The sequence below is a fragment of the Corvus brachyrhynchos genome, unplaced genomic scaffold, assembly GCF_000691975.1.
Source record: "Corvus brachyrhynchos isolate BGI_N302 unplaced genomic scaffold, ASM69197v1 scaffold14, whole genome shotgun sequence".
Taxonomy (NCBI): domain Eukaryota; kingdom Metazoa; phylum Chordata; class Aves; order Passeriformes; family Corvidae; genus Corvus; species Corvus brachyrhynchos.
Window position 1 is genome coordinate 1,768,338 of NW_008239110.1, and position 26,577 is coordinate 1,794,914.

At 36.7% G+C, this 26,577-nt stretch overlaps 1 long non-coding RNA gene across 12 annotated transcripts in view; it reads left to right on the top strand.

Moving 5' to 3' along the window:
• The first annotated feature begins 6 nt into the window (after positions 1–6).
• The window catches only part of LOC108448016, a 207,921-nt gene continuing 181,350 nt past the window's right edge, over positions 7–26,577 (top strand). For 5 of the 12 annotated variants that reach the window (XR_001863784.1, XR_001863775.1, XR_001863778.1 and 2 more), the window contains exons 1-2: positions 1,315–1,872; positions 2,832–2,875. This is a non-coding gene — a long non-coding RNA (uncharacterized LOC108448016). Of the gene's footprint in view, positions 379–1,314; positions 1,873–2,354; positions 2,425–2,831; positions 2,876–26,577 lie in introns of those variants that run through there. The other 7 variants (XR_001863781.1, XR_001863785.1, XR_001863782.1 and 4 more) reach the window with 5 other exon arrangements.

Below are 26,577 nucleotides of genomic sequence, written 5' to 3' on the forward strand. Positions count from 1 at the left end.
CTTCCTCTCCTGTTCCCGCCCCACCCTCCCCACGGCGAAGCGCCGCCCGCCACTCCTCCCAGTGCTGACAGGCCAGCCGGGTTTCTTGCTTAGGTGGGCATGCCCTGGCCGGTCAGCCACCACTAGTGGTTTCTGGCCAGCTCGCGCATGAACGCCACCATCTTGCCGCTGCTGTTAAAGCTGCCTCCCTTGTGCTCACAGAATCATGGAGTGGCTTGGGTTGGAAGGGACCTTGAAGATCATCTACTTCTAACCCTCCTGTGGTGACTTCAACTACACCAGGGTGTTCAGAGCCTCATCCTGGGCTAGAACACCTCCAGGGATGGGGCATCCAGAACATCGCTGTTCAACCTGTTCCAGTGCCTCACCACCCTCAGAGTAAAGATTTTTTTCCTAATACCTAATCTAAACCTACTCTCTTTCAAGTTGAACCTATTTCCCCTTGTCCTGTCACTACATGCTCTTATAAATACTCTTGCCCCATGTTTCCCATAAATTCCCTTGTACTACAACTGTTCCCTACCTTTGTCTGGTGTCTTTCTTGTCTAGACTTTACCTGAACTTCATTTTCCTTCTCAGCCTTCTCAGTTCACTCATCCAAATGCTCTCTCACAGAGATGGGCAAGAGGTTCTCCTGGTCTTTTCTGATGCCTTACAGATCCAGATCCAACCTTTCTATGTCTGTAAGGTAACACTCGTATCCCCAAACACACCCAATTCTCATCAAGCTTGGGAAGTGGTGTTTAATGCATTTGAAATTCAAGCTAGGTATCACTCCTATCATCTACTGAAGCACCTCCATTGGGTGTGACAGTCACCACAGAATGGGGGCCAGGGCAAAAGTCCTAAAACCTGTGCCTGGCATAATTTAGCTTCAAGTGCATATCGTGCACCTGGTGGCTTATGGGTCTTTTAAAAAAAGTGTTGTATTATTTTGGATTGCTGTGGTTTGATTTTGTTTCAAAATGAATGCTTTTCCAGTTTTGCCTGGATTTTGGGTGCAAAATAGCAGCAGTGCACGAAACTTCCTTCTAGTAAGAAAGTTGCTATAAAAAGTTTTCTGTTGCTGCTACAGCTTGCTCTGAAAGCTTTGCTGTGATTTAAAATGCTTCATTTGCTCCTGTGTCTGTAAGAATCTCTCATTTCCTTCTTTAAATTCCTGTCTAATTAAAAAAACAGTACATCATGGTTAAATAAAACTGTACCCAGGATAACCCTGATTTCCATATGCAGATTTATCTGCACTGACAGCCCCCTCTCCCTCTCTTAGTCTTTCTGTTTCCTCTCCCTCCCTCACTCTCCCTCTTTCTCTTCCCCTCTCTTTCTCTCCTTGTCTTTTTGTCTCTTTATGTCTATTGCATTATGCCTGAATAATTTTCAGTCTTTTTTTTCCTCCCCTCTTGCACGCACATGCTAAAATAACTAGACAAAGATGCAAGGTGGTTGCTGCAGTCCCTGTCTCTAGGACAAAACCAAGAAAGCTTGTGATTGCAATGCCACCTTTCCTTTTTTTTTTTTTTTTTCCTTTTCTTCTTTTTTTTCTTTCCCAGCCATGCTTGGTGATTAAACTTCCTCAGGATGGGGAAGAAAAAGGAGCTGGGAATGATATAGGGTTGAGGAAATATCCCATTGCAGCAGCTGCAGCCAGTGGTGTCTGCTGCCAGATGTGCGAAGGTTCCTGGGGTCCTTGTCACTAAAAGGCAGTATTCAAATATTTGGAGACAAAAGCTGCATCCTCAGTGATCATTTTCTTTATTTAACATGGCAGCAGGCATCGTGTGGGAAAAAATCAACACGCTGGATGTTGAATCGGACTTTTCTCCTTTCTGGGATGAAAGGATGTTATCTATCCCGTGCCAAGAGGGAACTGAGGTAAGAGAGCTGACCCAGCTCCTGTTTTTTCCTAGTATATTTCCTAAGCATATTTTCTGAAACAACCTGTATATATATATATATATGTGTGTATGTGTGTATGTATATATATACATGTTTCTATGTTTGTATATTTGTGTATTCGATTTCAAGACAGTAAGTGGTAATGGTTTTTTTTTTTCTGCCTTCACATCAACCCAGAGAAAGTTAATTCACAATATATATTCAGAGCTTGTTCAGAAGGGTCGTTTTGTGGAATTTTTTTTGAATACCTTTTTGTTTCCAGAGAAGACTTCAGCAGTGACATCATGGTCGGCTGCTGATATTAAACCGTATTTTCAAAGTCTGTAAAAAAAAAAGCCAGTAACTTTGTGATAAGAAATTGTGCAGGAGATTCATATGTTCTATTTTTCAGTTGCACTCTAAATATTGGAAGTCTTATTAAAGCGATAGTGAGAATTTTTTATTATTATTATTTCTAGCACAGAAGCGATGAATGCTGCATAATTAAGTACAGTATTTAATTTGGCTGTTGTGAAGCAAAAGAATAAGGTAATAATTTTTATTGTACTAATCAGACTCAAGATGTTCTCTGTGTTAATTGGGTTAAAAAAATTGCAGTACTTATTAGAAATTCTAATTTCACAATGCAGCACTGACAATAAGCTCAGCCAGTGAATTATTCACATCTTTAATTTGCTCTCTTAATGACAGTGTTCTGTAATCAGAGTGCAGCGACTGCTTCCTATGCATTATGTATGATGTTCAGGACTTAAATGCAGGACATTATGAAGCCTCTCAGTGGCTCAGTAATTAGTTTTCCACAAGACAGGGCTTAGATATTCACAGATAAAAGTCTACAGCTGAGATAATGTTAAGGTGGTGACTCATGCTAACAAAAGCAGGGAAGTTCAAATTTAATGCTGAAACTGCTCTCCATTCTCCCTCATTGTGCGTAGGTGCAGGGGGAGGGGAAGAAAGTCTTCAAAACTAGCCCGCCATGGTGAGTACGCCGCGGACAGCCTGAAGGGGCAACCCGGGGGCTTGTTCACTCCGGGACCGTGTTTCTGGCAACTTTACTGATCGAAAGGTGGAGGCGGAGTTGCGTTTGGTGCCTCTTTGCAGTGGTTGTGAAAAAGGCAGTGAGGTGCATAGTATCTGAGAGCGGTCATGTATAGGTGAGATGTATTTTAAAGGTTTTCATTTGAAGCACTGACATTCGTAACTTTGTCAAGTTAGGAGGTTTTGAATGGGAGCTACTTTGTTATGTGTAGAAACTTTGAGAACACCTGATACTCGCTATATTGCTGTTGTACCTGTTTCAGCTGTCATGGTCTTTATACATTTTAGAAAACGTTATTTTCTACTAGTTTAGTCCACACCATCCAAAAGATGAACCGTGATGCAGGTTTGTGCTTTTATTTCTTGGATCATTTACCTGGTGTTAGATCAAGTGATTTAAATGTAGGGAATATGCATGGCTATGTAACTTTCCTACTTCTACATGCTGCTTATTACAGAATAATAGGAAAGAATATTGAAATGAAGCTGGAAAATCATCGTTTTAGTCTGTCACTAATCAATCTGGGACTGTACATATGTCCTGTGTTCTCCCATTAATCAGACATTTTTACTGGAAACAAAATAACTGACTAGAGAAGGTTCTTTACTTACTTTGTGTTAACTCTCCAAAGACTCCAAAGACTTGTGGCCTTTTTACAGGATTGTGATTCTAATTATTAAGGTTGATCCGCCAATAAAATGTTTTAGGCTTAAACTAAAAACAAACAAACAAACCACTAAAGATCCCAACTTAACAGTAAAGTAGAGATATGAGAATAAGAATTTGGAGTGTACCTAGATTTTTAAAGCAAAATATTGTAAAACTAATTCCTTTAAATTTTTCAGCAGACTCTACATCTGGAATTCAGTGTTATTAGCAGCTGTTGCTAGTGTTGTCTGGCCTCAAGGCCATGGGACATGTTATTAAGTAATTCCTCTTAGCAAGCAAAATCCTATATCCTGTGGCTGGATATGACATGGGTTGTGTATAGTCCAGCCCTGAAAGCAGTTATCATTAAACTGTTGAATAAAGAAGGTGCAGATTGGATCAAGGTAGCTAGGTGATCCATAGATTGCATCAGAATCCAAGTGATTGTATACATGAAGAACTTGATTTGGTTTTTTTCCAGAATAAGACTTTCCTTCCAAGTCAAGATCCCACAGCAAGTGGGTCACTACACGGCTGCATTTCTTCGGACACTTCAGCATGGAATCACACAGTTGAAAATTATTCCAAAAAGGCATCACACCTGCCCCCTCACTCTTCCTCCAAGGCCAGGATCGATAAAACTTGTCTTTTTAAGTGAGGACTTGCCTGTCTGCCTAAAGATTTGTTATGATTACTTACCTAAGTAACTTACCTATTCCAGCATTTCACTAGTCTTTCCATTAGAATGTTTTTTGTGCTTTCTGATCTTAAACTTAACCTACTATAAGTAAATTAGTTGAACTCATTAGCCTTTGTTAGTTAGTGGTACAGGGATTTTATTTTCCTCTTTGCCCACCCCAGATTCTTAACATATTTGAGATTCTTAGTCATGTTTCCATTGTGTTATTCTTTTAAACAATCCCTGTTTTTTGTTTTCTCTTTTATAGAAAAAAAACCCAGTCTTTTTCTTGTATTTCTTTAATTCTTGTTGCTGTGCTCTGGACTCTCATTATTTCTACTTTCTAGAAATGCAGTGTTCTGGATTTAGACATGATTTCAAATGCCATATAAGGTCTATATTTTCACTTAATGAAATGTGGTTTGTCACTTCTTAAGAAAATCAAGTTTCCCTAAGAAAATGTTAACAACGACTTGCATGTTGTAGATACAAAGATATCTGTTAACCCAGGATACAATCTAGGGTATCTATGGTACAATTTGAAAAGGTGCAACATGTGTTTTAATAGGTTTTTAATTCAAGGCTTTATGCTTCTAGCAGGAGTCTTCATGGATATTGTTTCCAATATCCTTATCTCACAAGATAAGTACCTGTGACTGACCTGATTAGTGATGTCCGAATGTGAGCCATCAAACTGAAAAGAATATCTGAAGTGTTCAGTCCTCAGAGAATTGTTTCAAGTTGGAGAAGTACTACTGTAGAGTCAAAATTTTACCCAGTGACCATGCTTTAAAGTAGCTTTGGAGGCTGGAAGTTATAATCTGAACTTTTCCAGTCAGATTGGACAATGTGAATTTAAGGCACTGTGACAGGCAGGTTTTTTACAAAAGTGGCAAGGGTGTTACTAGCAATCAAAAATTACAGTCCAGGGTTAACTGTGCAGCAGTATGTTTTAGATAAAAAAAATAAAAAGAAACATTTAGAAAGTTAGTCCATTCTAAGTAGCCTAGAAGATTGACTCTACATCTGGGCTGTGCATCTGGGAAAGAGCCAATCGTTGTCTACCCAATCTGTTAGAATAAAGTGGAGGCCCATTCATTTTTAGCTCTGAGAAAGGAAGAGCCCAATATCTTTCCTGGGTCAGAGGAAGATAGTTCATAGTATCCTTGAGTTGTCATGGCATGGGAGGAGAACAACACTTCTGAAGTCAAAATGAAATCATGTGTTTGAAGAGTTAAAGATGACTGGCCATGCTTCCAGAGGATCAGGGTTAATATAATCTGTTAAAACAGACATAGGGCTGCCAAGAAAAATTTTAAGGGCCTTTATGTGGTTACACAGACATCTAGTTCATGTATTTGCAGTGTAACCCTTTTACTGTCCTCTTACTGGCATGTAACTTCTCTGGTTTAGGCATATTGCAAGTCTTTCGGACTGATCTGATTAATATTTCTTTATTTGGTCATATATCTAAAAGCGAGGAAAATAGTTTTAATTCAGGTCAATTTTTAGTGAAAAAAGTTAAGAAAAATCCATCCATAGTATATTTCCAGGAGTTGTATTTTATGCTTTTGTTTATACTGCTTCAGGCTCAAGTACCATTATAAATATGAGGTTCTGAAGTGGTATGATGAGTTAAGTATTTCTAAATGTCTTCTCTTAATCTAGCCTAATAATGCAGTCCTTTCATATGCATAATTCCCATGAAAACCAGTGGGAGTACTACATTATAGAAGGAATAATAGATACATATGCCAAGATGTCTTCATTTTGAGTCATTGTTTCAACTTGATTGACAAAGAATAAAGTTAACTAAAAGAAATCTATACTGAGAGTGGAAAGAGAGTTATTGATAATATTTTTAATTCCAAATTTATCTGTTTCTCCACTGAAGCATACGTGCCAATAGAATGACAATACTCAGAATATCTAATGGAAATCTCAAATGAATTTACATTCACTAATGCTTTCCAGGAAATATTTCACAAGTAGATCGTGTGCTTTCTAGTCTGTAAAATTCCATATAATCGACTCAATATTAAGAATTCTAGCCTATATATAAACCTATGTATATATTATGTAAAGTAGAATAGTGATAAATATTCATAGTATAAATGAGTTTGGACTTTTTTTGCAAAGTCAGGCTGGAAATAACATAATGTACTGTATGAGTTCACATACTCAATCTTCTGTAAAATGTAAATCCATAAAACTTTGCAGTTCTTATTTGTATCCATAGCAGGCCAGAAAAAAATAGTAGTAGGAATACTTAATACTGTACAAAAGCATCTCACTGCTTCCAAGTGGCATTTCTTCTGTCTTATCATCTATACATGTTTTCTGTACTGACTCATCCCAGGAACTATTTCATATCCTCATTAAACCTGAGTTTTCATTTCTCATGTGCTAATTTTTCAGCCTTTCTTTTTAAGCTTTTCCCCATGCTTTTTTGAAGCTCAGGAGGCTTTTGCTATTCCCAAAGCATCCCTCCTCAAAATTCTTGTTTTGTTTCGACTTACGTTTGCAACAGCCCTTGAAATATTCATATTACACTATCTTTCTTTCATTGTTTTCTCGTAGTATCCCATTTCTTGCAATATTTAGATTGCAAGATCATTGGTGAAAACAAGGGATTTCTCTGTGCTTGTAGAGGGGACAAAATAAAGGGGTTTTAGGCTCTTTCTAATAGTAGGAATACAAAAAATATGTGAAATTAATAATTTTAACTGCCACCCTTCTAATCCCTAGTAACACAGACTTTTCAACTCTTAACAACTTCTTTGCAATAGAATTTCATCTGTATTCTGGGAAGTTGACAAGTTAGGGCACAAGAAAACTGAGAAACAAAGGGGCCACCTACAAGCAAAGCAGAACTTATCCTCAAAATATTTGTGTTCAGTGCCCTCTGTTTACTATCTTAGCTTCTCCTATATACTTTTTCAAAAATACCGTAGGTCCAATAAAATTATTCTGAAAGCTTTTCATCTCTCAGGTACATAAATTCTTTCTAGTGTGGGGTACACTGTGGCAATACAGACTGCTGGACCAGGTGAAGGATTGTATCAGTCCAGCTGTAGACTGAGGGTTTTTTCTCCAGAAGGAATAGCTTTAGCTGAGAGTGGTTGTGGTGCAGCTGTCTATCAGCATTTTGGTGCACTGTGATGGTAGTATCAAATATGAAGGTGTACTTTGGGAAGCAGAAAGCACAACTGTGCAGTCCAGTATAAAGCTTAGCAGGAAGCTCTGGCTAAACCATATCGCAAACTTTTTGATGCAGAATTTTTTAAACCAGAATATTTGCTTTACCACCGCTGCATGGATTTTTAGTTGACAGTATTTGAATGAAGGCAGTTAATTTGAAAATGGTGCAGTTCTCTGAGTCCAGCTATCACTCTCCACCTCACACTGTCTAGTGTTGGGACAAAAGGCTGGGCTCCCACTCTGTTAGTCAGCAAAGCTCTTTCTCCTGACTTGTCCAGAGGCTGTAAGTTTAGAAAGCAGATCAATGTTTTTGTGTGGATATGAATGTGAATATCATACAAAGGCACTCAGTGTAAAACACATTCTCAAAGAAGTGTATAAAAAGCAAAATAGCTATCTTTGACCAGTGTAATTTGAGAATTACAGAAATCATTCCAGAAAGTGGATCTCCAATAAGCTTCAGCTGTGGTTTCCAACACCACACTATTTTGTCCATTTTTGTGCAATCTCAGAAATATTCCCTTTTCATTTTCTCAGTGCTTTGTGATCTTTGCCTCAATGAAACCTGACAAAAAGAAAATTTCAGATGGTTATTGGATACTTAGCATAACTTCAATGATTTTGTATTTAAAAATGTTGATTTTTTCCACCTCTGAGTATTACAATAATATTTATATAGTGGAAGGAAGAAGGTGCTCTGCATATCTCAGATCCACCTTTATCAGCTTAGGAAACAGAGATATAATTAGCAAAAATAATTCAAAGGTGATGGCTCCTATTCAATTTCTTATTCTACATAGTTCATCTGTATGATTTCAGGAACTCACTTCATTCTTGCATCTCCATTCTTCAGCTGTGTAATAGAAAAGGAAATCTTCTTACTTTTCACAGAATCAAATCTCTTTGGACCATATGAATTTTAATGCAGGTTTTCTCTCTTAGTATGTCATTAAAGCACACCAGTGACATCTTAGGCTCATTTAAAGACACCAGGAGGATCTTGCATACTCTAGGACTTGAGCAAATGTATAAAAATAGGTTGGTGTGAGCAAGTATGGAGATTAACAAGTGTTTCTAATGGTCATTGTAAAGGAGTTCTGCTGAGCATCTGTGGAGAAAAAAAGGAAAGAGTTGATTTTTAAAATGATAAACACTTTGCAGAAGGGGTCATTTAATATGCTGCCCGTGAAATCTTTTGTGTAAAACATCTTTTTATAACTGTATTTCACAATTTGCAAGAGAAATTTGTCAAAATACTAATTATTAAAAGGAGCTCTGCATTGAGGCCTTCAAATTGAAATTGTGTTCTTTAGTTTTATTTTGCTTTTTATTTATTTTATATCATATTTTTGTGTTCATGTTTTGCACATCTTTAATATGATTTCCCATTGCTCTGTTTCTTAGAGCTTGGTAACAACACAATCATATAGCCCTGAAGCTTTTCTTCACCCATTTAGATTTCATCAACCATGGTACTTACTTCAGTGTGTGGGATAAGGTTGTCTGAACTGTGTCATAAAACTATTTTTTAGCTAACTATACGAAAAATATATTTATAAAACTATTTCCTATTAAGTTCGTGGGGTTCGTGCTGGTTTTTTTATCCCTAGGAAAAAGTGATGAGTGAAGAAAGGATGACTTTTCTCTTTAAAGGCATTCCAAAACCAAATAGGAACCAGTGAAAACAAATGCTTTAAAAAATGTACCTAGAAATCAGTACAGGTTTTCCAAAGATGAGCTGTTAGCCAGTACACTAACACAACTTTATACAGATACTGTTTTTATCAGTTGATATCAAAATCTTTGCCAAAGTAAATGATCTTACCCTTTATTTTGCAGATGTCCTGGCTACCTAATTTGTAAAACATGGGTGTAAAATGATGTAATCTTTGTTTTGACAGCAGCAACTTAAATAAATATAGCTAAAAGGCATTCTGGCTGAAGAGTTCATAAAAACTGTACAATGGAACTATTCTGCAGTGTCTGTCAATCATGGATAAAAAACAGAAGAGTTTTGTTCCTCTATCTGGTATCTAACCTTCAAAGGCCTCAGTCTGTATGATAACTGCAAATAATGCTATTGTGATGATCCTATCTCCAGATGTCCATAGCAGGATGTGAATAGGAGTTGTATTATCCTTTTGGCAGAGAAAGGTTATAGAAGATAGAAGGGTGAGGATGATGTTTGATGACTAGATCTGAAATCTCCAGAGGCAAATTTCTTTCTGGCAAGAGAGAAGAGGAAGTTTGTCTGTCTGAAGTAATTTTCCACTCTGTAAAATCTCTTATATTTTATTCTGCCTCCACTATTTTTAGTAAACACACACACAGAAGCTGAAAGAAATTTTATGTAATTTTTTAGAGATTTCTCGGGTTTCCTGATGAGAGTTTTGTGTTGTAATTTGCCAGGTATGCTTGTAAGACTTAGAAGTACATTAAACTTTGCTTGTTGTCAGTCTGACATGTGAAGTTTAAGCTTGGAGCAATTAAAGTAGAGAGCAATGAGAATAAATAGACAGCTGTCTCACAGCAAGCTAAAACTAGAGAAATGAAAATACATTATCATGAAAACTGTATTGGAAAAATGTGTCTCAAATTAACTACTGGGCATAAGTAATGAATCATACCTAATTGCATGTTGCATATTCTAATAGATTTAACAATCCTTATCAAAATAAGGAAGCCACTGTTTTTGAAAATGAAAATTGTGCAATGGTATCATAGAACAGATTAGACCTAGTAATTTCGAGTAGGTTGGTAACAGCTGTAAAATCGTGCTGTAATTACATTTAGAGCTAGATGCTTTTAGTCAACCTTTCCAGTAAAACAACACTCCAAAGATATTCTAATTTATCCCCTGCTCAGACTGATGTGGTTTTCAGTATGTGGCTATCCTTTGTGGACTAAATTAGAAAAATAACCTCTCCCACGTCAACACTGAGTACAAATTCAAGCTGAATGTTCCAGGAGATTGTGAAGGCCCATCTTAGAGGAAGGACTGAGGCAAAGCACCTCTCTTATCACTATTTCTCTGGGAAAAAAATTACGTTTTCAGAGGTGCATTGAATGAATGGTATTTGTTTTTAACCAAGGGATGAATTATAAGCAGCCTCACAACTCTGAGCACATAGGGCTTCCCCTTGCACTTTGATGGGAAAAGTTCTTGCATAGTCCCTTGTCCTGGTGCATGAACAAATACAGTTCTTAGCAAGAAAACAAAAAAAACCCTAAGAACCAACCATTTGCAATAGTGGTGAAAATTTACAGTTTTATTTCAGTGTGATGGACAGCTGCTTACTGAGGCGAACATTTGAATAGACAGATATTTGAGAATAGATTCTTCCTACACTAATAAAAGGAAAAGAGATTTTTTTTGTTGTTTGCTTGTTTGGCATAAAGAACACCAGCGACAATATTGTTGGTTGAAATTATGAAAATAGTTTTGACCTCATCTAGAGCCTATTTAAGTTGAATTTTAATTTTTTAATGATATCGTATGATATCATTAAAAGTGTGCAGAAGCAACTAATAGAAAGCCAACAGGAAACTTACTGAGAGACTTGAAAAAGAGAATGAATGTTGCTGTTTGACTGTCATTCAACTTTTAGGGTATTTACCAATAGAGAACACCTTTATACTGCTCAGTAAAGCAGATGGGCAACAAAAGTTTGCCAGGTTTATGGAACAGAATGTGTTGGAGAACTTACAGTGAAAATCTGGCAATTTATTTCAAAATAGATTTATTTTAGAGTTTTTAAAAAATAACAGCTGATTATTTAGTAACAGCAGTTTGAGATACTTCAGGACCAGGTTTTCTCTGGAAATTGTTTCTTGTTCCTGAAATCTTAGAATTCACATTTTTGACTGCTTTTGAGTATTTTGATCTTGATTTTTATGTATTTAGCCAAGCTATACTTTAGATATTCACAGGAGAGCAGGGAGCATTTTTAGATAAATGTTGCCAGTCATCTTTACTAATTGAATAATCTCTTGTATATTAGCACAGTGATTTAATCTTTTTGAAATCAATACTGTATCTTAATACTTCTTAGAGCAAGCTATTATTAGCAAGAAATCAACTAGATATACGAGATAATCACAGCTACACAAAAGCCACCTATCCATTATAAGTAAACAGTATGATAATTAACCCACAAGATTTTTCCTGACCCTAAGCCTAGGGTCGGCCAAACTGGTTGTGTTATATTTGAAGTGCAAGTACACTGGCTAGGATCTCAAAAAATAGTATCACTGAACTAGCATATTGCTTTTTCCAAGTTGATATATTGTACATCTTTACACAGCAGCTAAATTGAACTCAGCTTTGTCGTGGTCCAATACTGCTGTATACTTCTATTTCAGGACCTACCTTGATCAGAAAAAAATATTTGGGATGTCTTCCAGTACACTGTTGCAAATACAAATTGCAGTCTCTCTCCATATTCATTTTGAATAGTAGATTTTTGAAACTTGAGGTTCAAAATGTTAATGCTTCTCAAAATATTATTAGTTGACAAGACAAAGCAGTCTTCTATTTCACCAGTGTGAAATAGAACTGTTATTAACACTGTTTATGAACTTTCTCTCATTCCAGCTCAACTGTAAACGTTGTTAATAAAGTCAAGTAAATTGTCTTGGGAGGCTTAGTATCATACAATAGTCTGATACAAGATTTTTTCCTGTTTAAATTCTGCATAGTTAAGTTACTGTAATAACAGAAGTGATATGATCCATCTCTTTTTACTAACAGTGTTCTCCAACTGCTGCTTTCAACCTGTTTGGATACTGAGCCAGTTGGACTTTTGATCTGATCCCATTAAAATATTCTTAAAGCAACTGTTGTACCTAAAATCTGATCCAAAGACTAGATGAGCTTCCTACTACAAAGAAAACAGTGTGGCAGCGTAGCAAAATGCACATTTCCTTACACATTGCACATTTTGCTAGTTATTTGCAGCATTTTTTTGGCAGAAAGTTAGAAAAAGTAGATGATGTATAAGATACTTCGATTCCATACCATTTTTGGACATTGTTTATGTGCATGATTCTTGATGATCAAGAGCAGTGAGAACTCGATTGCCTGTCTTGTTGATTAAAATGAGATTTGTGAAAGTTTGGTGCATAAATTCCAGAAAATAGCACAGGAAATCAGTGCTCTTACAGCTGCCTGAACCAGTATATCCCTTAAACTCAGCATATATATGTTACTATGATCTTAATTTCCACTTAAATGTAGGTTCTTGTATGTAGCTACCTGGTGTGACCACTGCATTCTTGCTTCTCCTCAATGTCTGTTAAAATCTAGTGATGAAAAGGGTGGCACTGAAACGCTGCCTTCGTCTTTGGAGGTGTCTGATATGTTTTGGGAGAGGTGCTTGGTATGCTCTCAGTGCAGATGGGCATCTTAGTGCTCAGTGCAGAAATCCCTAAGTGTGATCACATCTGTGTTTTCATGTAGCACGTTTTAACTACCAGGTTGTTCAATAGTCTGAGAGGGATGATTGGGGGAGCCAGTGGGTGCTGAGCCAGGCTGGGGCAGGGGTGCCAGATTCTTAGTGCAAGGGAGAAGAAGAAAAAGTGGTGGGCTGCATGCCAAAGAGATGGAGAGAGTGGAAGGAGCAGCATATTGGTTGGTTTTATGCTTTGAATTAAGAAGGTTTTGGTTTAAGAAATAGTCCTGTAAGACTAAATTAATCCATATTGCCTATGGGTTTGGATTTGTGAGTTGATATTTTAATTGAGTTTATACTCAGGCTGCAGTATAAACTTAACCTGTATTAGACAAGAGAGAATCAATTTGAAAGGGGGGCCTTTACTGAGAAGTGAGTTCTGCACTACTAAGTAAAAGTTGCATTCATGTTGCATTTTCTTTTAGCTAGCAGACACCCCATACAACTGTCTGCTTTTAAAAAGTTTGTAGGAATGTTAAATCTTTGAGACCTTTTCCCATGCATTGGACTTAGATGGAATTGGTTACTGGAAGTGATCAAGAGGAGCTGAGCAAAGCAGCTCATTTTTTTCAGGAAACCATGTAAAAAGGAACAATAGTCTTTGGTTCAAGGAGCTTTTTGTTCTCTCAGAGTCTACAAAAAATGCTGCCAAGCTTGGTGTCTTAGTAAAGATATGGTGTTTCTTTCATTTAAACTAATTTAAATATACTCATTATTTCTTATTCATAGAAACCTGATCCATATCCTGAAGAATCAGGTCAGGTGCCAGGCTTTTAGGAGTAAGAGCTTCTGATGGAAAGCTATTACTGATGTTTCTTTCTACTCTTACCCTAGAAAACTGAATCCCATGCCCTGCATTCCTATTTCTTTACTGTCCTCTGCTCTTCATCTCTCTATTATTTTATGGTTTGTAATATTCAATGTTTTCCTTTTTCAATTGATTATTTGATTATTTCGCAATGGATTATTCACTTTCCTAGCCCCAAATAATCCATTCCTTTTCCTCAATTATTTCACAATCAATAGCAAAAAATCCAGCAATTATTACCAGGTAGACATTTTCTGTGCTTTTTAAAAGCATCAGGTTTCTTTCTTATTGCTTTAAAAATCTTTAGAAATTTTAGCTAAAATTGGGTCATTTTATGTTTTCTCTGTGTCATCAATTTTCTTAATCTAAAAAAAGAAAAATATATTGGGATATATCTACAAACACGAAGTGATAAATAGTAAAAGGTTGACAGTTGGTAGTAGTACTTTAATAGAATCATCTTCAATAACAACTCCTCTGGTACCTGTTATATGTGCTCATGAATAGCCACTGAACTAACACAAAACATCTGCTGCTTTGGCTGAATTTAAAGGCCCCAATCTGATAACCTTGTCGAGAAATTTAACAGTTGTCTAGAATGGAAATCCACATACCAGTCCTGATCCATGAGAGAACGAGACTCCACGCATGCACAAATACATGTTAGCAGATCCAAAGATTTTGTGTTGAGCGTTGTTTTGTATTGCTGTGTTTTACATAGTGGTTAATGGCTCCGAGCTAGGGAGAATTGTAATTATACAGGTAAATATGCAGGCACTGCCCACAATGTAGCCCTGAAAAAATAGGCAGAAAAATGTGTTTATTTAAAACTGGATTCACTGATGCATGCACGTACAGATTTTATGGAGTAATAAAACTCTACATGCAAGACCTGTTAATATTCCAGATTCTTAAAATTTTCTAGGATTCTTCACCTAAAGAACACTTAAAGAAATATTCCTTTTACAGTATCACAGGCATTTACAGTGTATTTTGGGCGAGTATTTTATGTGATATATGTTGAAATTTATTTTCCAAGAAAAATGCATTCTTACATACTTGTAGATTTCTGTGACTTTTCTTGCAATATATTTTTTTCTTATTGTGTCAATTGTTTGACTGAAGCTTATTACCACTTTTATCAATGAAAGTGATTGATGGATGGGGTTTTTTTTTGAAACCATTAAGTGGTCTTACTCTCTTCTTTTTCACTGCTTTTTAAAAACTAAGTGTATTGGAGTTTCTATTTTATGTATTGAAATTTAAGCTTTCCATTATTTCCATCTTATGCCTTTTAACTTTTCCAGTTATTTTTTAGAAATAATTTTGATGGTATGACTTAAGAAATCTTCAGGTTGTATACTTGCCACAGTTACTCTTTTTGATCTTCAAGTGCCTTTTTTTCTAGCTCTTCTATCCCGGCTTCTTGGGGTGGGCTTGAAAATCAAATGTACTGGAAAGTAAAATAAATACATTTTTTAATGTGTATTGGGATTTTACCTGTTTCAAATGCTTCAACACTTAGAAAAAAATAACCACCTTTAGTCTGTCAAAGTCTGGGGTTTTTTGTATCGAAAGGAACAGCAGGGAGAAAAAAGAAAGTGTACAAATTTTGTACTAAGGGGAAATATTCAAATCCAATTTGAGATTTCATCCTCGAATGTCATTAGCACATATCTGGGACATGGTTCTGCAAGTCCAGACAAGGTAATCTGTAGAAAAGTAGTGCAGCATGCTGCACCTGGGGAAGAATAACCCCAGGTGCCAGCATAGGCTGGGGGCTGACCTGCTGGAAAGCAGCTCTGCAGAGAAGGACTTGCAGGCTGGTGGACAACCAACCAGTGGGCAGAAACATGCTCAGGGAATTCCGTCTGAATAGGAAGGACATCTGACGTCTGAAGGAGGAAGAACATCTTTACTGTGCAAGTGACTGAGCACTGCAACAGATTGCTTGGAGAGGTTGTGGAGTCTCCCTCATTGGAGATATTCAAGAACTGTCTGGGCACAATCCTGTGCCATGTGCTCTGGGATGACCCTGCTTGGGCAGGCAGGCTGGACCACATGACCCGCTGTGATACCTTCCAACCTCACCCATCCTGTGATTCTGTAAAGTATAGCTTGTTAAATTCTAAGTTGTCTTAGTAGCATAACAGCTGGAACAGACTTGAGAGTGGATGTAGTAGTTCCTGGGGTTTCTTCTTGAAGGTGCTTAGCTATTTTTCTGTGAAATTTACGTAAGTATTTTAAGTACAAAGTTGCTGTATTTGATACAGCATTGGCAAAAACGTAGTACATGAAGGAGAAATAGTTTAAAGAGCTAAACTATTGTTGTTTGTTGTAGGGATTCTGGGGACCAACCTAGACTTATTGCTATGGTCTTGGGGAAAAGTAGCAGGGCCAATTTTTTTCCAAATGTACGTATATGAAGGAATATAGGGTAAGGATACATATTTGTGGGTATGTGTATGTGTTTGTGTATGGTTGGTTACATTATTTTTCTGTAGAGAGCTCTGATCCCTTTCAATGTCATTGTTATTATATAATAGATAAGTAATTAAGACTTTTTACACTTATGTTCATCATTTAATTGCTCTTTTTTTACCTTTTTTTTTTGTGTGTGTGTTCAGGTGACCAAAAATCAGAAGAATTTTCAAATACAGGATTATAATTTGTAGTATAATGGCACTTATTTTTCCTATTGTTATCTGCACATATTTCTACATTATCAGATGTGGGCACTCCAAGATAATTTTGCAAAATTAATAATTCTAATAAAAATGAAGTAATTCAAGAATATTTTACAAGATACTTCTTCTTATCTAATTAATAGCTGTATGACCTACAAGTAAAATCTAAAGTAATCTCATGAGTTTCTTGATCAGTGGAGAATACTCTAAATTAAAAAAAACCAGAGCCAATCTGTAATTGCTAAAAAGTTATGAAAGAGAGGGAGTGTTCCAAAGAGGCTATATTGAAAGATCTTCTAAACTTCCTCGAATATTTTATCTATATCTCTAAAATTCATAAAATTGTGAGCAAACAAAAGAGTGCAACTGAAGCAAATGACAGATTTTCTTAGAAGAACTTAAGGAAAATAAGAATATGAAATGGAGTTTGTTTCATTTTTGGTTGGGTTTTTTTGGGGGGTTTTGTCCCTTCAGCTGTGCAATTAAAAGAGAGTTGGCAGCAGATGAAGGAGTTTGAGTCCCAACATTGGGACATGACAAAGTACAAGAGCAATGCAAAGTGGTCAATGACTCCATGTCCTGGTGGACATTGGTGACAAGTGGTGTCCCTCAGGGGTATGTATTGGGGCCAGTGCTACGGAATGTCTTCATCAGTGACACAGACAATGGGATTGAGTACACCCTCGGCAAGTCTGCAGTTGACACCAAGCTGTGTGGTACTGCTGACGTGCCTGAAGGATGGGATGCCATCCAGAGGGACCTGGACAAACTTGAGGAGTGGGCCCATGGGAATATCATGGGGTTCAATCAGGCCAAGTGCTGCACCTGGGTCAGGGCAGCCCCCAATATCAATACAGGCTGGAGGATGAACAGATCAAGAGGAGCCTTGCCAAGAAGGATTTGGGGGTGCTGGTGGATAAGAGGCTGGACATGAGTTGATAATGTGCACCTGCAGCCCAGAAAGCCAATTGTATCCTGGGCTGCATCCAAAGCAGTATGGCCAGCAGGGTGAGGGAGGGGATCCTGCCCCTCCACTCTGGTGAGAACCCACCTGTGTCCAGTTCTGGTGACCTCAGCACAGGAAAGACACAGATCTCTTGAAGCAGGCTCTGAAGGCGGCCACCAAGTTTGATCAGAGGGATGGAGCACGTCTCCTATGAGGAAAGGCTAGGAAAATTTGGTTTGTTCAGTCTGGAAGACTGTCAGGAGACCTTCTACTCCCTTCCACTACTTAAAGGGAGCCTACAAGAAAGATGGGGAGAAGTATTTTACAGTGCCTGTTGCAATAGGACAAGGGAAAATGGTTTTAAACTGAGAAGGTAATTTAGACTAGATACAAGGAAGAAGACTTTTAAAATGAGCATGGTGAAACACTAGGGTGAGGGTGATTGCCCAGAGAGATGGTACATGCTCCATCCCTGGAGACATTCAAGGTCCTGTTGGACAGGGCTCTGAGCAACCTGATCTAGTTGAAGGTGTCCCTGTTCATTGCAGGGTGGACTAGATGATCTTTAAAGGTCCTTTCCAAACCAAACAAGTCAATGATTCTGTGATTCAGTCTCATTCTACTGCTTATAGCTTTATTATGTTAATCAATGACAGGAGTTCCTAAATTTAAAACTTTTTTTGACATCCCACATCAAGGGAAGCCATAAAAAGTTCAGTATTGCTATAGCCAGACTACTTCTAGAAATCATTATTCATTTTTCTGTCTGGCTTTGGGAGAGATGACTGCCATACAGACTACGCATGCTATTGTCTCCTGAAAAGTGGAATGTACATGTGATGGAGATGAACCTAAAATTTGCAGGATGGTTCCACACAGGTCTGCGCAGTAATGAAATGCATTAAACTAACAAAAGGTAATCCTCAGCAGGTAATACTAAAAACAGTCGTGAGATCCTGATGTGCTTCAATACTGTGTTAGAGAGACTGGAACAAATGAAAAAACAAAAAAGGCACAAAAAGTGACTTTATGAATAAAGTTGTCATATATGTAAAGAGGAACAAAAAGGACAAAACTGAGGAACTGAGGTCAGTACTATTTTCATTTATCTCTTCTATTTTGACATTTTTGTTAGTGAGCTAGGAAATCAATAAAGACATTTCATTGGCAAGGATTAGAGAGTACGTAGGAAGGAACACTCAGGATGTGTATAGTTGCTTTCAAGGGCACTTTGAATAAAATATATTTATTATAAAGTAAATGGAATGGTTCTTTTTGTCTAATTGTCTCATATATCAAACATTAATTCTTTGGAATACTCACTATAGAAAATGAAGTTTGCAATATTGGATATACAAAAAGTATTTTGTTTATTTCAGATATTTTTGCACCATTGTAATAAATGCTTGTCTGGTAACCAAAGCCCTTTCATAGAAATAATAAATCATGTAACTCTGAGAGTATCAATATAATACAGGAACTGTCCTTATAACACCCTGTTAATCAACAATGTTCAAAAATTAAATATATTCCCTGTGCATAATCTGTGATGTAGTTTCTCTGAAAGAAAAATTCATGATTTTGTGCCTTCTATAGGAGATTAACTAACCAGTATCTGGAAAGTTGGAACTGTTAGTTCTGGAGTTAAGAATGTGGTTGCACACTGGATATCCAGCAACAGAAAACAGGCTTTGGCAGGAGGAAAAAAGAGATTCTTCAAAGTTGATGAGGATCCAGATGTACTTTCCAGCAAAGCATCTGGGCCAGCTGACCCTGAGCTATGCAAGACTGATGGGAGGAAATGAGGAGTGATAGAAGTAGGAGACTTCATGCAGTGAGGGCTGGAGGTAACCATTTGCCAACCCAGCCTGTTGCCTAGAGGTTTTCTGCTTGCCTGAGATCTGGATCTGGGACTGTGTTGCCAAAGCTTGTCCAGACCTGTGACTGTTGCCTCCTGCTGTTCTTCCATGTGGGTACCAATGATACTGCTGGAGGCAACCTGGAGAGTATCAAAACTGACTGCAGAGCTCTGGAGGCAATAGTCAGCAATGTGGGGGCCCAGCACTTGTTCTCAATCTTGCAAGGAAAGGGAGGGCTAAGGATATTGCACATCAGGGTTTGGTTATGGAGCTATTGGTAGTAACCAAGATTGGGTTTCTATGACTGTGGGACCCTGCTTGAAGATTAACACCTGCTTGGAAGAGATTGGAATCCACCCCCATGAGCAGGCCAATGGTGTGTTTGCCAGCAGAATGTTTGACCTGATAATTAGGGCTTTCAAATCCCTATGTCAACAAAGGCAAGAGTGTTACCACCAGCCCTGTGAGAGAGTGATGGTCATGGCTGACAGCAAAAAGCTTGGCATGATGTAAATGAAAGGGAGCACAAAATCAACAAAACAAGGCTAAAGTGGGGGCATTTCAAGCATTTGTGTGTAAACAAGGAAGTGGCTTATAGAAAAGTGCCATTATTGAAAAAAAACAACAACCCAGACCTTTTCTGATAAATCATCGTGGTAGCACACCTCTACGATGGTCTGTACACTAGTGTGGAGAATAAATATGAGGAAAATAAGAGATTTATATGCAGTTTCAGGGATATTATCTTGTTGGGATTATTGAGATGTGGTGGGATGATTGCATGACTGCAGTAGAAAAACAGATGGCCCTGCTCGAGCTGGGGCGTTGGACCAGATGACCTCCAGAAGTCCCTTTCAAGCTCAGAAATTCTGTGATCCTGTAAATTCAGCTAAAGTTAATACAGGTTACATTAAACTCACTATTTCTGATCATATATCCCTAATAGTCTTGGATAACAAACACTGGCGATAAAGGGCATTGTAATGTGTGTTTTATAGTGAAGTAATGCGGTATTAACTTATAGAAGAAATGTGTTCTAATGGTTTCCTTTGGAGTAAATAAGCAGAGGAAAACAAGCTCCAGTCTCATGCATACCAAAAGTTTGATGGAATGTATTCCAAGGTGTGTTGGTTCTTTACTTACCATCTTAGCTAAGCATTGCTGAGAGGAGAAGTTCTTCACATCCACTTTGAAAAGACTCCTGTAAAAGCAGTAAGTCTGCTTCAAACTTCTGGTCAGATTTGTTTCAGAAAAAATTAAGTTTGCAGTTTAGTTCCAATGCATATTTTCCATAAAATCAACATTATTTAATCATTGCTATAAATCAGTGTAGCTTGCAATCATGAATAAAAGCATGAGTACTTAATTCATTGTTGACTTCTTTGTTGGTGCCCAGATGACATAGAAGACAACATGTCTCTCATATGGCTTCAGCCTAGCTGTAGAATAAATTTGTAAAGGCAAAACGTTTGAAGATGAAAGATTTAATCCTACACTTTTAGGTGTGCTGTGTGTAATTGTGAAGGGGCAGAAAAGGAAAGAATTCTGGAACATCCATGCTGTGCTGAAAAAATTAAAAAGGAAATTTTGGGAAAACGGAATTATTACCACTTACCGGTGCAATACACCCCCTGCATCACATGACTTGATCACACTTTTGGAGTTGCATAACTTTTCTATTCTTCCTATTCAAAATATTGAATAGAGTATGTATGATGCCAGGTAGTTGTATTATGTGCTTCTAAAGAATGGTGGAAAAGATAATGTAGAGAAATCTGTATTCCCTTTGCAGTATCAGCACCCTGCTGAGCAAGTACCTCCTCTTATTCTGGAATAGCTGCATTACATTAAGTACAGTGAATGAATTTTCTAATGGAATTTCAACAGAAATCTAACAACCAAATATCTTGGATAATATTTTTTTCCTGTTTAGAAAGGGCTTAAAAATCTAATAATTGTTCTTTAGAGAAGATATTTTTATAATACCGATTAACAGTATTATACAATATAAGCATACTACTTTTGTTGTTTAGTTTGTTAAATTATTGGATATAACCTTATAATTGCCTGAATGTCCCACACTAAATCACGACTTTACTTGAGGAGATGTTTATTTAAAGATATGAAATGATGATTCCTTTAGAGAGGCTACATATTAAAGACACCCATATACCAAACACCTCACTCATTGTGACTTCATTCGAGCTACATACACATTAAAATTAAGCATGTGTTCGCAGTGAGCTGGATAACTAAACAGAAGAGTGTCAGGAAGATGAGATACAGTCAAAATATGTAGAGTTATAGGCATATATTTCCCTGAGTGCTGTGTAGATATACAAAACTTCAAATCATTAAATTCAATACAAGCAAGAAATTTTAGAGGTAATGTTGTTTTAGTCTTTGTTGTCTCCAAGTCTTTTTTCTCTTTGGTTTGTCTTGTCATCTTTTTGATCCTTCCTATTTTGTGTTTTGTATTTGCTTACACATAACACTGAGACCGTCAGTGATTACATGGTCAGTCAAATAGCTCTAAACATTGGGATTCTGTAGGTATACTGTCACTTTACAATAACTAAAACAACATATTTTATATGTTACACATTTATTGTGCTATATGATTTAATTATAATGATACCTTTACACCTAGGTGTTCTGTCATCAGACTGTCTTTTTTTTTTTTTTAAATACGTGGAAGAGACTGAGCTAAGAATTAATCCGACATTTAATTATACACTGAATTATTATCATGACAAGGCTTAAAACCTGTTGTATGGAGTCCAAACAAATTTGGTTAATGCACATCATAATTCTAAACCTGGAACTTGGACTGAGCAGAGCTTGTAGCACTTATCACTTAATCTCTGTAAAACTTCATAGGTTGCTTATAGTAGTGTGTTTAGCATGCTGTCAGGCGTCATTAGTTGATGTCTGCCTCTTGAGACATGCATCTTTGTTACCAATAGTTCTTCAGCTAGGAAAAAACCCAGATATGTTTTTGCAAATTTTAGAATTTATCAATCTGAATGGTGTTGCAACAGAAAAGCAAATCGCACAATTTTTAGGAGCAACCATGGGTTGATATCGAACAATTTTTTTTGGGGAAATTCCATCAGCATACTGCAGTGTTCTCATGAGACTGATGATGTTAAGTCTGCCATTTTTGATGCCCTAAAATCTGCTGCCACCAGAACTTCTTTTCTTAATGTCAAGGTCTGCTTTGGCAGTGAAACAGGGGTCATATTGTGGAGCTGAAGAAAAACAGTTTCAGTGCCAAAAGAAATGAAACAATTGGTGCATAAGGTCAGCTGGTGTTCTTGCCAAGTGCTTCATGGCATTAGACCCTTCTAAATCTTTCTTTAAAAATCTTCCATCAAAAGATTGGAATACATTAATCTTGTCCTTTAGTACTCCACAGAAAGGATGAATAGTCCAGTATTAAATTTGAAAGTAATTTTCTAATGAAAAAGAATCTAAAGCTTTTTTAGAATGGCATTTGTATCTTTGAATAAAGCAATATTCTTTTTATGCTTTCTAACCTGAGCTGATAGCTCTTTCATGGGTTTGTTTTAATTTTTTACAAAAACTTGAGAACTATTTTTTTTGTTGCTAAAATGTCTAATTATGTAGAATGAATAAAATCTCTTCGATTTAAGAGAAATCAAACTGTAGAATACTTCCTTTCCTACCCTTTTATCTAGCAGTTGGTGAAAATGGCAAACAGTAATTCCTATTTACATCCCTAAGATACATTATTTTTGTAGTTGGTGATATATGGCTACTTTTTTTGAGAGAGTTTTTGCAAAACTCTCTATACAAATTGGTTTAATGCTCTTTGTTTCTTTTGCATGTGACTCAGATTCTAAGACAATACTTAACTAAATTCTTCAATCCTTGTGGGCCTAGTAAGGGTCTTAATAAAATCTGTAACACCATGTTATTTAATTTATTTTTAGGTTGATATTTCTTATCAGTTTCAATGGTAAATTTAGTAAGATTGAAGGTGGAAAATTGGTGACACGTAATTTTATATGTAATTTTATACTTTTTAATACACTCTAGAAATTGTTAGAGAATTATCTTCGTATCAATATCCTCTAGAACTCTTTCAAGGTCAGATTTATAAAGAAGGTCATCCCAGGGGACTAATAAAACACAGAGTTGATGTATAAAGGGGAAAATACTATTAGCAATATTTTCAGTTGCTTTGATTGCCATTTTATACTGGCAGAATTTACTCAATGGCTTTGCTTTCCTTAGTTATGGGCACAAAACTGAGCCAGAATGAAGCACTCATCTGGAAGCTGGCGATGGTTTTTGTTGGCTTGCCCATTTCTTTTGATAAGAAGGGGCTTTTTCCTTAGCATAAGATATGGTTGACCTTGAGTTGTCTGGAATGTTGTTAATGCTGAAGAAATGACTGACAAACAGCAATTATGGAGAAACATGTGGTTGTTGCTATTCTTATGCTCTCATCAGGTATTGTTACACATTTGAGGTCAGACTGTGAGAGGTAACATTGTGGATAAAACAGTGAAAAAGAAACAGCGTTATTTTCAAACTCTTTATTCATGACTACAGATATTTTCTATATGATTTGCCCTTTCTATCACAGTGACCTCTACAGACATGATGATGAAAAATATTAATAAAAAGATAACAACTAATAGCTGGAATAAGAAGTTATTCACAAACACTAAGCTAAAAGCAGACAAATAATTGCATGAGCCGTTGTTAGCATCACAGGAAGTATAAAGTCAGATGTGGTTTTCAGATTTACGAGTGCAAGGACCCCCTGCTGAAAGCATGTAACAGATGCAGGATTTTCTCAAGGTTAAATGTGATTATAGTGCATGCACACATACAAACTGCAGTCAGAGATTGAATCACAAAATGATGAGATCTTTTCAGAAGGTAGTAAACTATTCTGATTATCCTTTCTACCTGTAAGATATGCTTGCGTTTTACGTCTTTATACACTATGTTTATTGGGTAACTGCATTTAAGCTGCTATTATGTCATTGAACTTGAAGGTTTATGCACTTCGTTGTATTACCTGCAGAAAAAATTAATTTCATGTAAAGGATCTAGAGTTTTACTTCTGTGTGTCAACGGTCAGAATTATCTTAATTTTTTTTATTTTTTGCCTGATTCCTTACACATCTGAAATGAAATAATAAAAATCACAAGAACATATTAATGAAACAGAAACTGCTGTAAGAAAATGAAATAGATATGAATAAGTAACATTCTGTGCTTTGTACTGAAAACAGATTAGTTTAAATTTATTGCTAACTGTCAAAATAAGTGACTTCAAAACTCCAAAAGGTGAATTTAAAAAATTCTTTTACTATCTAATACTATAAAGCAATGGTTTAACTCAGATGGAAAATAATGAACTGATTAGATTGCCATAACCAGAGCATCTCTGAAGGTAGTGTCTGCCCTAGTGATTTGTCTTGGTGCAATAAGAAATATTCTATGTGAATTGCCCAACGTTATCCATTTGTCTTTTTCTGGTCCAGGTTTCCATGTAGTTTGATGCACAAAAATAGAATTCCTTTTTGAAGAAATTAAATCAGAAGTCCTGATCCAAATGTGTTCCAGAGCTAACGCTTTTACATTAGACCCCCCCATTCTATGGTGATTTAAGAGAAAGTATTTGGTAAACACCACTGAAAAATTAGGGTATGCCAAGTGATTGCTGAATTCATTAAATGATGGTGGAACTGAGCGCTTAAACTGATTCAGTGTGATGCTGCAAAGAGTTAATTTTCAAATTAATATGTTAAACAAAGCAGATTCTGCTGTGTTCTGTACTTAGTCCCAGCTCTGCCTCAGAAAGGACTGAATGCTTCCTCCATTCAGAGTAACACCATATTGTGCTATCCAGAAGTTTTTCACAAGCCTCCACCAAAAGAGTGCTATGCCTTCAAGGCATAACTAGAGCTCACTGGAAAGCTGTTCCTTTAAAAAATGCTCATTGAAAGATGCAGTTTCATTGAAATGGAAATGTACACAGTTTCATGGATTAAAAAGCCAGAAGGGAGGACTGTGATCATCTAGCCTGGCATACTGTACAACAGAGACCTCATGGCTGTCTTAGTTTCTTCCCATTTGAACTAGGTCATGTCTCTCTAAAGATAAAAAACCCCTCTACCTTTCTTTTTAAAAAGCATACTTCAAGGATGAGTGTCTATCACAATTTTCAATGAGGTACTCATCATTGGTAATTAAGATGTTAATTCTAAGTTTGTCTGTCTTCAGTTTGTAGCCCCTGGGTCTTGTTATGCTTCTGTCTGTGAGACTGAAATGAATTTTGTCTTCCTGTGTATATATTTATAGACTGTAATATAGCTATCCATTATACTAAGGAGGTGAAATTTCTTGATTCTCTACTTTAGGTCATGTTTTTGAGTACTTTGGTGGTTACATAGTGAATACTTAGCTACTTACTGATGTTATATTTGACTTGTGGATGCAGAAATCGGCTGTGTTATTTGAATACCTAAGTAGTTGATGTAAGTTGTGTCTCCATTCCTGTTTAAGATTCCACTGTTTATACATCCATGTTCATGTTCTTTTTTGAATGAGATTAAGAAAAGTTTGGAGCTATCCAGATGGTCTAAACCTGCAGGGAGTTCTTTGCTTGACAGCTTGGATTGTAAGCTTTTAGGTGTTTGTAGTTTACAGCTCTGTTGTCACCTCTAGTGACACTAAATCATACGTTGTTGCATTCTTCCGTGATGCTAAGTCTTTTTTAGGCTACTTATTCTGGGAGAAGCTTTCTTTTAAAAAATCAGAGACCTACCTCATTTTTTCTTTTCCTAAATGCAGTCTAGGTCTCAGCGTTTGGTTTACTTAAAGCAAATCACAGTTTGGGATGGACTTAACCAAACAGCAGCCTTCAGGAAAAGTAGAAAAAATGAAAAAGAAGGGGGAAGGACTGACTGATGATATAAATGATAGTTGTGTTGCCTATCCATTTTGTGTGAGAGTGCACATGCTAGAATGTTTAGCTCAGATGTGGGAGATCTTAGTGCACTTTCTTCCCTTGTGTCAGAAAAGACAAATTTACTTTTCCTACTCTCCATGAGAATACTTTTACTACATAGACAGAAAGTGATTTTTTCTGTCTGCCAGCATGAATGTGTATTTCATGTAAAGCTGAGTAGAGGCATGAGTTCAGCAGTGTACTTCAGAGTATCTTCTTTCATTTCTTAACTAGAGCAAAGAATCACTGACCTCTCAATGGAACCTCTTGACCACCAAGACAATGATGATGCAATTTTTTTCCAGTTTTGCTAATTACCATTTAAAAAAAAGAATTCCATATTTCTTGAAAAAAAATCTCACATTTGTGT